The sequence below is a fragment of the Paroedura picta genome, chromosome 3, assembly GCF_049243985.1.
Source record: "Paroedura picta isolate Pp20150507F chromosome 3, Ppicta_v3.0, whole genome shotgun sequence".
In the NCBI taxonomy this organism is placed as follows: domain Eukaryota; kingdom Metazoa; phylum Chordata; class Lepidosauria; order Squamata; family Gekkonidae; genus Paroedura; species Paroedura picta.
The window spans coordinates 156,633,786-156,644,659 of NC_135371.1; positions in this window are offsets into that span (position 1 = coordinate 156,633,786).

Below are 10,874 nucleotides of genomic sequence, written 5' to 3' on the forward strand. Positions count from 1 at the left end.
AGGTCACTGCTGCAGCTGTAGCAATATTTAACATGCTAGGTTGTAGTTGGTGGGAGGATCCAGGAATCAGGCAAGGAGAAATGCTTTCTGTTTCTTTTCCGCTGAGCCTAAGCAAGGTGAAAAAGCCACTGAAAGTTATCAGACTATATTATGTGATAGTCCATTAATTTACTTATTCAGATAGCTTGCAATATTATTCAAGGTTTAGGGCAAATTACAGTATGAAACGTTGGCCACCTCATGAGAAGGAAAGACTCCCTGGAGAAGAGCCTAATGCTGGAAGCAATTGAGGGCAAAAGAAGAAGGGGACGATAGAGAATGAGGTGGCTGGATGGAGTCACTGAAGCAGTCGGTGCAATGGTAGAGGACAGGAAGGCCTGGAGGATCATTGTTCATGGGGTTGCGATGGGTCGGACATGATACCTAACAACAACAACAACAGTATGAAAAAGATTGGAGCGGGGAGAGAAATCCGTGGAAAACAGAATACATTTATTGTAATACTGATAATGCAAGACTATACCTTAAGCTACTTGGTCTCCAATATAGGATAACATCTTTTCATGGTCCACACAATTAAAAGATGTGCTGTAGTCTATGAATCATACATTGATTTTTTTTCTGAAATTCTCTTGTATGATCCAGTAACCAATGTAAACTTGCAATATGATATATGGTGCTTCCTTTTCTGAATTCAGCTTGAATATATGGCATTTCTAATTCCATGTATGGTAACCATATTTGTTGTAAGATTTAGAGCACCACTTTACTCATTTGAGAGAGTAGTGTAACGGGCCAATAGTTGCTGCAGTCTTTGACATCTCCTCTTTTCAGAATGGAATGGAAATTGAGCATTTCCAGTTTGCAAGCCATAGTTTTGTTTTTCATATTTGTTGGTGTAGTCTTGTTAAGATTTTAATGGGTTTTGATTATATGATTATATGATACCAGTGGCCTAATCCCCAAATAAGATAGAACAAGTCTGACTCTTCTAAACACTTAGAAAGAAACAGCAAACATTTTGAATATCTTTTCATGTCTAATTAGGGTATTGGGCATATACTAGGTCCCCCACATACATTAATTATAGAACAACTAGAAAAAAAAGCCCATTTATAAAAATGGGCAGAGTGCAGGCATAGTGCCATAGTGCATTGAAACCATCAAGAAGACAGGGTATTTCCTGTAAAGGAAAGGATTTTTTTCCTCTGTTTTTTTTTTGGGGGGGGGCAAAAACATTGTGAAGTTTTAAAATCAGCTTGAGGTATAAAAATGTTCCCGTTCTTTGTGGCTGTCCCAGACAGAAGAGTTACTGGTGGCTATTTGGACATAAAAAAGTGATACAGAGTGGCAGGAGCAACGTTCCCCAAATGTTGTTGTTGTTAGGTGCCAGGGCTCCGTACCTGGGAGCTCGCAGGGCAGCTGGTGGGGACAGGCTGGTAAGCGGCGCGGTTTGGAGGCCCGGCGGTGCAGGCGATGGGGAAGGGAAGCACGCATGCTCAGGAGTCTGGGCATGCGTGCTGGAGCTAGGGGCGGGGGCGGGGCGTCGGGGCAAGCAACCAGGCATGTGTGTGAGTCCGCGCATGCCTGGTTCATTCGCGTAGCCTGCCGGCCAGCGGGCAAACCGCGCTGGCTGGCGGCGTGGCTAGCAGGACAAAGGGAAGAGAGGGAGAGGGAGCAGGAGGCCCGGCAGAAGGTGAGCGCGGAGCAGGGAGCGGCCGGGGGAAGGGTGAGTTGGTGTGGGGTTCAGAAGTGTGGTGACAGGGGCTGGTGTAGAGGTGGCAGATGCTTTTTGGGGCGTTGTGGCGTGTCGGGAAGGGGTTTGGGGAGGGTGGGAGGGTGAGCGGGCTGCGGGTGGGAGGCGGGGTGGGTTGTTTTTTGTTGGGAAGCGGCGGGAGGTTGCGCAGGGGTCTGGGGAGGGTTTGGGGGGTTGGGTGGCGGCGGGTGAGTGTCGGAGTGTGTGGCTGGGTGGGTTTTGTTTTATCGGGAAGCGGCGGCGGGTTGGGAAGGGGTCTGGGGAGGGTGGGAGGGTGAGTGGGCTGCGGGTAGGAGGCGGGGTGCGTTGTTTTTTGTTGGGAAGCGGCGTGAGGTTGCGCAGGGGTCTGGGGAGGGTTTGGGGGGTTGGGTGGCGGCGGGTGGGTGTCGGAGTGTGTGGCTGGGTGGGTTTTGTTTTATCGGGAAGCGGCGGCGGGTTGGGAAGGGGTCTGGGGAGGGTTGGGTGGTTGGCTGGCGAGCTTCTATCATTGGCGGCGGGCTGACGCAGCGAGAGGCGCTTCGCGCCTCTCGCCGCGCCAGCCCGCCAGGCAGGGAACCCCCGGAAGCCGCGCTTCGCGCGACTGCCGGGGGCTCCCTCGGGCGGCAGCCTGATGCGGCGAGAGGCGCTTCGCGCCTCTCGCCGCGTCACCCCGCCAGGCAGGGAACCCCCGGCAGCCGCGCTTCGCGCGACTGCCGGGGGCTCCCTGGGTCGGTGGCCTGACGCGGCGAGAGGCGCTTCGCGCCTCTCGCCGCGTCAGGCCGGGAGGAACTGCGCGCCGCGCGCAGCTTCACGCCTGCCGATTGGTCCCTCCGATTGTCTGTCGTGAGGAAGGGTCCAATCCGGACCCTTCCTCATCACGGACACATCCCGCCTCGGCAGGCCTTACTGAATTATTTAGTCCGTGGCGCCTGTGGCGCCACAGGCGGTTTAAAGATGATGATGCTCTATCGAGGAATAACCAACTCTCCCCATTCTTAGCTAGTGAGTAAGGAAAGTCTTATTGGACTCTGTGGAATTTCCTCTTTAGGTTTACATCACACACATATGTATGAAGGGGGCTTCATACAATTCAACAAACTAGTCCTGTGGATTCTCCAACAGGACCTCAGACTGTGACAGCAACTGGTAGTCCACAGCCAGCACTTGTAGCTGTGCCCAATCAGGAAACAGAGTAAATGAAGATTGCGAGACAAGACTGAACATTATCAAGACTGGTTCTACATGTCATAATGTGGGAGAAATTTCAGTGTGGGATGACAGCCTCTTTTTTCCCCAATAAAAGATTTCCATTTGGCTTTTGTCCATATGTGTCATAGGATAGGTCCTACACAAGGAGTGTCCTCTTGCATAGCCAGTTGGTGTTATGCATCTAAGTCCATGAATATCTTGCATGGATTTATTTTGCTGGAGTATAATTACTTTGGTGAAAGCTGGTAATTGATAAAGTCATCATGATATGAACATCAAAGCTTTTGAGACAGGTCTTTATGGGCCATAAGGTGGAGAAAATTTCATAACCGTTGCATTGGTTGGTGGCTGGTTAGGAAAGGAAACTATTAGTTTCTGCTAAGGAAGCTCAACCCACCAATGCTCATCATTAACCTCTAGGCTCCTAGCTATCTGACCTCAACGCCTCTAGTTGATATAAAAGGGAATGTTCAGGTGATACAGTAGAAATGCTGAGCATCCTTCGAGCTGTACTTTTCTCCTGCTCCTTGGCTTTCACTCAAACATGTTCTACCCAATTGTTTTCAAAGGGATTCCATTGGGTCAACTGCACAGCTCCAGGTCTCCAGGCAGGAGACACAGCTTCAGTTCTCGCTCCAGCCTAGATTATCGATTTGGTGTCAGGAATTGCTCATCTGCCTTTTGCCTTTCTGAAAGATACCCTTTTGGAGGAGGAAGATGTGGCAGAAGCCAGAGTCTTCAGAACCTAAGTGCCAGTAGAGGGAACCCTATGTTTGGTGATTACCATGGTTTCGGAGGGAAAGGGATTCTAGGGAGATGTGGAAGCTTTGGTGGTGGGATTTATGGTGGAGCAAACCGATGTGGCCAGACTCATCGTAGTCTTTATAGAAGATACTTCAGTGGTGATAATTATTGTGGAAGTGAATTTGGAAGTGGCTCAAGTGTAGGGAAGGGTCATGGTGAAAAAAACCCTGAAAGGTCTGTGGGAAAGAGTCGTAGCAGATGTTTGGAAGGCCTTGGTGAACTTGGTGATTGCAGTGAGGGAAACAGGAGTCGTAAGAGTGGTGGTCACAGTGGAGAAAATCATGGAGAAATAGGAAGCGATGGAGAGGGGGAAACTTGCAGCAGACGAGATCAAGGTGAGAAACGTGAAAATAATTATGTGGACCTTGGGCCTCGTGAAGGACATTCTGGAGGAGGAAGTCTTGATGGTCACTTTGAAAGAAGGCATTGTGAAATCGGACGAGGTAGGACCCAAAGAGTACATATCAGTGAGAGCCTCCAGAACCTGGATATTGATCCAGAGGTCCAGAGAGTTCGGATGGAGGAGGCAGAACAGATCAAGATCCGCAAGAGACAATGTGATTCTTGTATCAACAAGGTAAGGAGTTTTCAGGCATATTTATTAAAAACTACTATATAAAACAGCATCTTAATATGGGCATTAACATAAATTACCGATTTATGAAGAACTCAGGAAAGAGTTCTTATATGTTTATAGTCCAAAGGCATAACAATAGTTAAAGAGTTGGACTAGGACCTGGGAGACCCCTATTTGGATCTTCATTCTGCCATGGAAGCTTGTTGGGTGACCTTGGCCTGTCACACTGTCAGCCTAGCCTACCTCACAGGGTTGTTGTGAAGATAAAGTGGAGGAAGGGCGAATGATTCTGCAGGCTGCTCTGGGCCCCAGTTGAAGAGAAAGGCATAGTATATATGGAGTCATTAAATGAATAAGTTATTTGGATTGTGTGTGTGGTGTGTACTAGTTTTTCTTCATTTCTTAGAGAAAACGTTTGGCAAATCCTTGTCACAAGCGAGTAGAGTAATTCTGTTAGGCCCAATTTGAATGACTTTTCTTCCTCACTTGACTTTTCTTTGGGATTCCCTGGTATGGCTGGTGTTGAGTCAAATCAGGATTGTTGTTTTCTTTCCTCCACCCCAAGTCGGTTCAGTATTTTCGTCTTGGCGAATTCCAGGTGCGCATCCTAGAACAGCGGAATGCCTGGCTGTCCACCCAATGGGAGTTGCTCGGGCAACAGGACTTGGAAAGAAAGAGTCTTCGCACTACGGAAACCCTTTTCCAGACTTACATGCAAGACATGAGGATGCTGCTAAATACGGTGCGAGGCCAGAAGGGACAACTGTTATCGGAGCTCCGGCAACTGCAGGCAGTCACAGAAGACTGTGAGAAGAGGTGAGGGAGGGAAGAAGGGAACAATAGGGGAGCCCAGGTCAAGTTACTCCATGCAAGTCTCACTGAAATCACTGAAACCATCGGTGGACTCAGTCAAAGAGGTCACAGCCCTCTGTTTGCAACACCAGAGCTATTTCAAAACATTTTGGAGGTCACTGGTCCAAACTTGACAGCCCTTAACACAGAGATTTGCACGCACACACGCATGCACACGCACACACACACACAACTTTGCATTAGATTGGACTGCTTGGTTAAGAAAAGCAACTTCTAATCTGGTGGGTCGGTTTTGATTCCCTGCTCGCCCACACATACAGCCAGCTGGGTGACCTTGGGTTCACCACAGCACTGTTAGAGCTGTTCTGACCGAGCAGGAATATCAGGGCTCTCTCAGCCTCACCTCCCTCACAGGGTGTCTGTTGTGGGGAGAGGAAAGGGAAGGCAATTGTAAGCCGCTTTGAGACACCTTTGGGTAGAGAAAAGTGGCATATAAGAGCCAACTCTTTTTTTTTCTTCTATTCTGACTGAGCAGTAATATCAGGGCTGTCTCAGCCTCCCCTCCCTCACAGGGTGTCTGTTGTGGGGAGAGGAAGGGAAGGCAAATGTAAACCACCTTGAGACTCCTCTGGGTACAGAAAAGTGGCATATAAGAATCAACTTCTTCTTCTTCTTCTTCTTCTTCTTCTTCTTCTTCTTCTTCTTCTTCTTCTTCTTCTTCTTCTTCTTCTTCTTCTTCTTCCAAACAGTGGTACAGGGTAGGTGGTAACACAGACAGCTAAATCATGCAGGTTCAAACTACTTATGTGCTAGAATTTTGCACCTGAGTGACCCTGTGAGCCACTTCCATGGAAAACGAGTGTGAGCCAGTCGAGTAGTCAGAAAAAGCACCTGCCCCATCCTTCTGGAATTTTATGGAATTTCAAGGCTGACTGCTCCCCGGCGTAGAACAGATAATGACAGCCTGCACAGAGATAATTGGTATGACTGTTGAGATGATGAGGATAGAGGCTTCCGTACACTTGCAGATGAAAGGCTTTTGTTGCTGCAGCTTCCTTTGACGGGGGAGTACTGAAACACACTTCCCTTTAACTTCCCACCTTCCAAAGTGGTAGTCTTACGGAGAGTGAACCAACCCCATCAGCTGATGCAGTGCAGAAATTGCAACCCGTGCTATTATGCAAAATGCTCCAGGGCGGAGGAGGGTTGGGAGAAACAGGATTAGCAGCCCTGGAGATAAATGTTATACATTCATGGAGTAATGCAGTGAAGGAACTGGACTGTGAACCGTGAGTCTGCAGTTCAAATCCTGTCTCTGACACATATTTACTAAGTGGCCTGATGTAAGTCATTATGCACAAAACCTGCCAGGGCAGCTCATGTCCTGCTCACTGGGTGCACAGTCTGGGAACCAGGCATTTGGCAAGCTGTTTGAACCAATTTCAGAAGTCTTTTTTCTTGCTTTCTTAGAAGGTTAGATGGGTTTCCGGCAGCAGCCATCTCACACCTTCCATTTACGAAACAGAACATATCACATGACACAGGTGGCCAAACTGTGGCTCTCCAAATGTTCATGGACGAAAATTGTGTTGCATTAAAAGTCAATGAAAGCAAACTCTGCCAACAGGGTGGGCCTCTTTAGAGCAGATAAATCAAATCCAAGCAGAACAGAAAAGCAGATGTTCTACTACCAAGCTGCAGCCACATCTTTGAATGCCTCCTGCATCTCGTGTGTCTGTTCATGGCGGAACCTTTCCCCTACGCAATCCATCTTCTCCTGATGCTACTGGGAAAGCCTCTTGCACTAGGAGGAAGGTGCCGTGCACTAGCGGGAAGAAGAAGAAGAAGAAGAAGAAGAAGAAGAAGAAGAAGAAGAAGAAGAAGAAGAAGAGTTGGTTCTTATATGCTGCTTTTCTCTACCCAAAGGAGTCTTAAAGTGGCTTACAGTCGCCTTCCCTTTCCTCTCCCCACAACAGACACCCTGTGAGGTGGGTGAGGCTGAGAGAGCCCTGATATCACTGCTCGGTCAGAACAGTTTTTTCTCAGTGCCGTGGCGAGCCCAAGGCCACCCAGCTGGCTGCATGTGGGGGAGCGCAGAATCGAACCTGGCATGCCAGATTAGAAGTCCGCACTCCTAACCACTACACCAAACTGTGTATAACTGTGCTTAGGTTAACACCATTGTGGTTCACCCGTGAACCTAGATAAACTAGTGGTCAGTTCTTGCGATCGCTTCTTTAACAGATGCTGCTGACTTCACAGGCAGACAAAGCAGGCAATCGACTCGGTATCGGTCATTGAAAGGATGTATCCAATTGTGTACTGGAATATGCATGTGGAATATGCATATTTCATAATGTTAACAGTGTGCTGTAGCTTAACAGTCAGTGGGAGTCTCATGTCCCATTGAGAAAATGCTGGTAGGAAAAAGCAATACAACAAAATAATCAGGCTCAAGCAGTACTTCTTCATTCTAATATAACTACTTTATTATAAAGGTAAAGGTATCCCCTGTGCAAGCACCTGGTCATGTCTGACCCTTGGGGTGACGCCCTCCAGTGTTTTCATGGCAGACACAATATAGGGTGGCCTTGCCAGTGCCTTCCCCATTCATTACCATTTATCCCCCAGCAAGCTGGGTACTAATTTTACCGACCTTGGAAGGACGGAAGGCTGAGTCAACCTTGAGCCGGCTGCTGGGATCGAACTCCCAACCTCATGGACAAACAGCTTTAGACAGCATTTCTGCCGCTTACCACTCTGCGCCACAAGAGGCTACTCTTTATTATAGGAAGTCCATTACTGGATAGAGCACAGTAGATCGAGTCCTGTGCTGTCCAGCTAGGATGCGGGGAGTGAAAGATACTTAAGATGGAGAGTCTTCTGGAGAGAGACATAAGAAGCTAGAAACAGACCAGAAGTTTCCCATGATTGGTTCCCATGAGCACTATGATCTGATGACACAATTCAAGTTATATTTGATAAATAGGAAGCTGGTGAGTGTGGTTATTTGCATTTGGCAGGAATTCCTGCTGGGTCCATGAATCCAGACTGAAGTGATATGAAGTTCTAGCTTCATGTAGTTTGCTCCCGTGGCTCCCCCTTTCAAATTCTGAAGAACAAAAAGTTTCTGATTTCTGAAGTTCTTAATAGGATATACACTGATTAAAGGTAAAGGTATCCCCTGTGCAAGCACCGAGTCATGTCTGACCCTTGGGGTGACGCCCTCCAGCGTTTTCTTGGCAGACTCAATACGGGGTGGTTTGCCAGTGCCTTCCCCAGTCATGACCGTTTACCCCCCAGCAAGCTGGGTACTCATTTTACCGACCTCGGAAGGATGGAAGGCTGAGTCAACCTTGAGCCGGCTGCTGGGATCGAACTCCCAGCCTCATGGGCAAAGCTTTCAGATGGCTGCCTTACCACTCTGCGCCACAAGAGGCTCTATACACTGATTATAACCTATCAATTCCCTCCTAAATGAATTTCAGTAAAGATGCGTATAAGAACATTCTAATTCTTCCTTCAGTCTGCCCCTCACTTAAGACTGTCTGATATGAAATAGACCTTAGGATCTAAGGATGTGATCCATTTTGCTGAAGGGCTGTTATTTATTTACCTACCGTGTTGTTCTGTGGGATCATGCTTATCTGTCAGTGCTTTCTCAACCAGGGTTTTGTGAAATGCTGACGTTTCTTGGCAGCCCTGGAAGGGTTGGTTGGGAGTTAATTTTATATATTCTGTATGATAGTGCAACTTCTGGGGTTTCTTAAAGCTTGAAGAATGTTTCAGGGGGTTCTCAATTGTAAAAAAATATATTAAGAACGGCTAATCTACATGATTCTCCAATTCCATGTTGTGATCTTTCTGGAAAGCAGGCTGTTATACTTTACCACAATTGTGATTAGGTTTCACAGGAATGTTTCACACTTGCATGGAGACAGATGGGGCCAGCAGCAAATGGTGGGGTGGGAGCCATTGATCACTGACAGACAGTTTTATTTCTCCTATGTTTTTGTGAACTACAACTGAATTCCAGGGGATTGATTAGCTGTTTTGACAAAGAATTATCATATGGCTGTATTTGGATGTGTGACACAGTTTAGTAATTTAACAGAATTAATTTTTGCTTTATATTCCCACTGTCATGATGGAAGTTCATAGTCTGAGGAAGATTGCTTGCACTCCAAAGCTCACACCTTGAATAAATCTTTGTTGGTCTTCAAGGTGCTATTGGACTCTAATTTTATTGTAACTATGAGTGTTTACTACAAATCTGAAATTCCAAAGGTGTAGTCATCCTCAAAAGCACATGTGCAAGGGACCCACAGTGAGTTTTCTTGCATTAGTTCATTGTCTTTGGAGTTGACATTTGTGGGCCCACTAACCCCTCTGATCTTCTATCGTAGGCACAAAAAAGAACACAAGAAGTGCCTAGCCACTGAGGATGAATTTGCAGCTCTCAAAAAGGTAAATGACTGCAGTTGCTGTGACAGAAAGTGGAAATGTTTTTACTAATATGGCATGTTGAATAGGTGGCCCCAAGTAGAATTCAAGACACAAGGCAGCAGTGATTTCATTGTTTCATCACCCACCTATTTCATGACATCTTGCATGAAACAGCAAAGCTACTATGGATTGGGAAGAGTTGGCCATATATGGAAACAACCAGGTATATGGTTGAGGCTGGGGTCAGCGAGGAAGATTGATGCCCCCCCCTGGTGTGAGCTATCTTGACCTTCTTCCTTACACCTCCAGTAGTAGGGATGGGTGGGGGGTTTCCCGTCATGTCCGTAATGTTTATGTCTTTTAACTGGGTTTTTAATTGGGGTTTTTATACTGGACATTGTAACCCACCACGAGCTGGTTTTGGAAGTGGCAGGAAATAAAACGAATAATAATAATCAATAATAATGATGATCTCATCTGCCTGGGGTGAAGGCTACTCAGAGCCATATACAAGCTGAAAAATAATGCCGAATGTCAACTAAATTCAGACATTTTAAGAAATGTGGTTAGAGACATATCTCAAAGTAGCTTGCAAGCAAAAATCCAAGTATCTGAATTTAGTAGGATTCCAACCATCTACTGTGGAACCATGTCATATTGAAATAAAGGTGAACTCCCTTAAAATGAGGAGTATCTCATACACCATAGGCTTTAGAACAGTGGTTCTCAACCTTCCTAATGCCGTTCCTCATATTGTGGTGATCCCCAACCATAAGATGATGCAAGTGTTCTTTCACAGAAATTAAGCCAAAACTGACCAATGGTGTGAAGATCCATGGTTCATGATTGGTGATAAATTGGGTTTTTTTCCGGGGTTTCTCAGTTCAGTTCTGCATCTTGTCCTACCAGGCCAATCTTGCTCTTTTCTGCTGCTCCAGACAGACGAACGCTGTATCTCAATCTCCCCCGCAAGGCTGTTGTGTCGATGGTGCCCCCCTCCTGGCCAATCTGCTTGCCTTGCCACGACCCCTGTGAAATGGTTGTTCAACCCCCAAAGGGGTCCCGACCCCCAGGTTGAGAACCACTGCTTAAAAAATTTTAAAAACTGAACTTATATACATACACATTCATACCATCCCTAAAGTTCAAAGCTGATTGCAATCTAAACACAACTCCAGATTTCAGACCCAGTTCAGATGACGGTGTCATCCATGCAACCAATGTGGTCAGCAGTGGGTGTATGATGAGCCGGTCCTGTGTTGAAACACCAACATTATGCGTAATTATGGG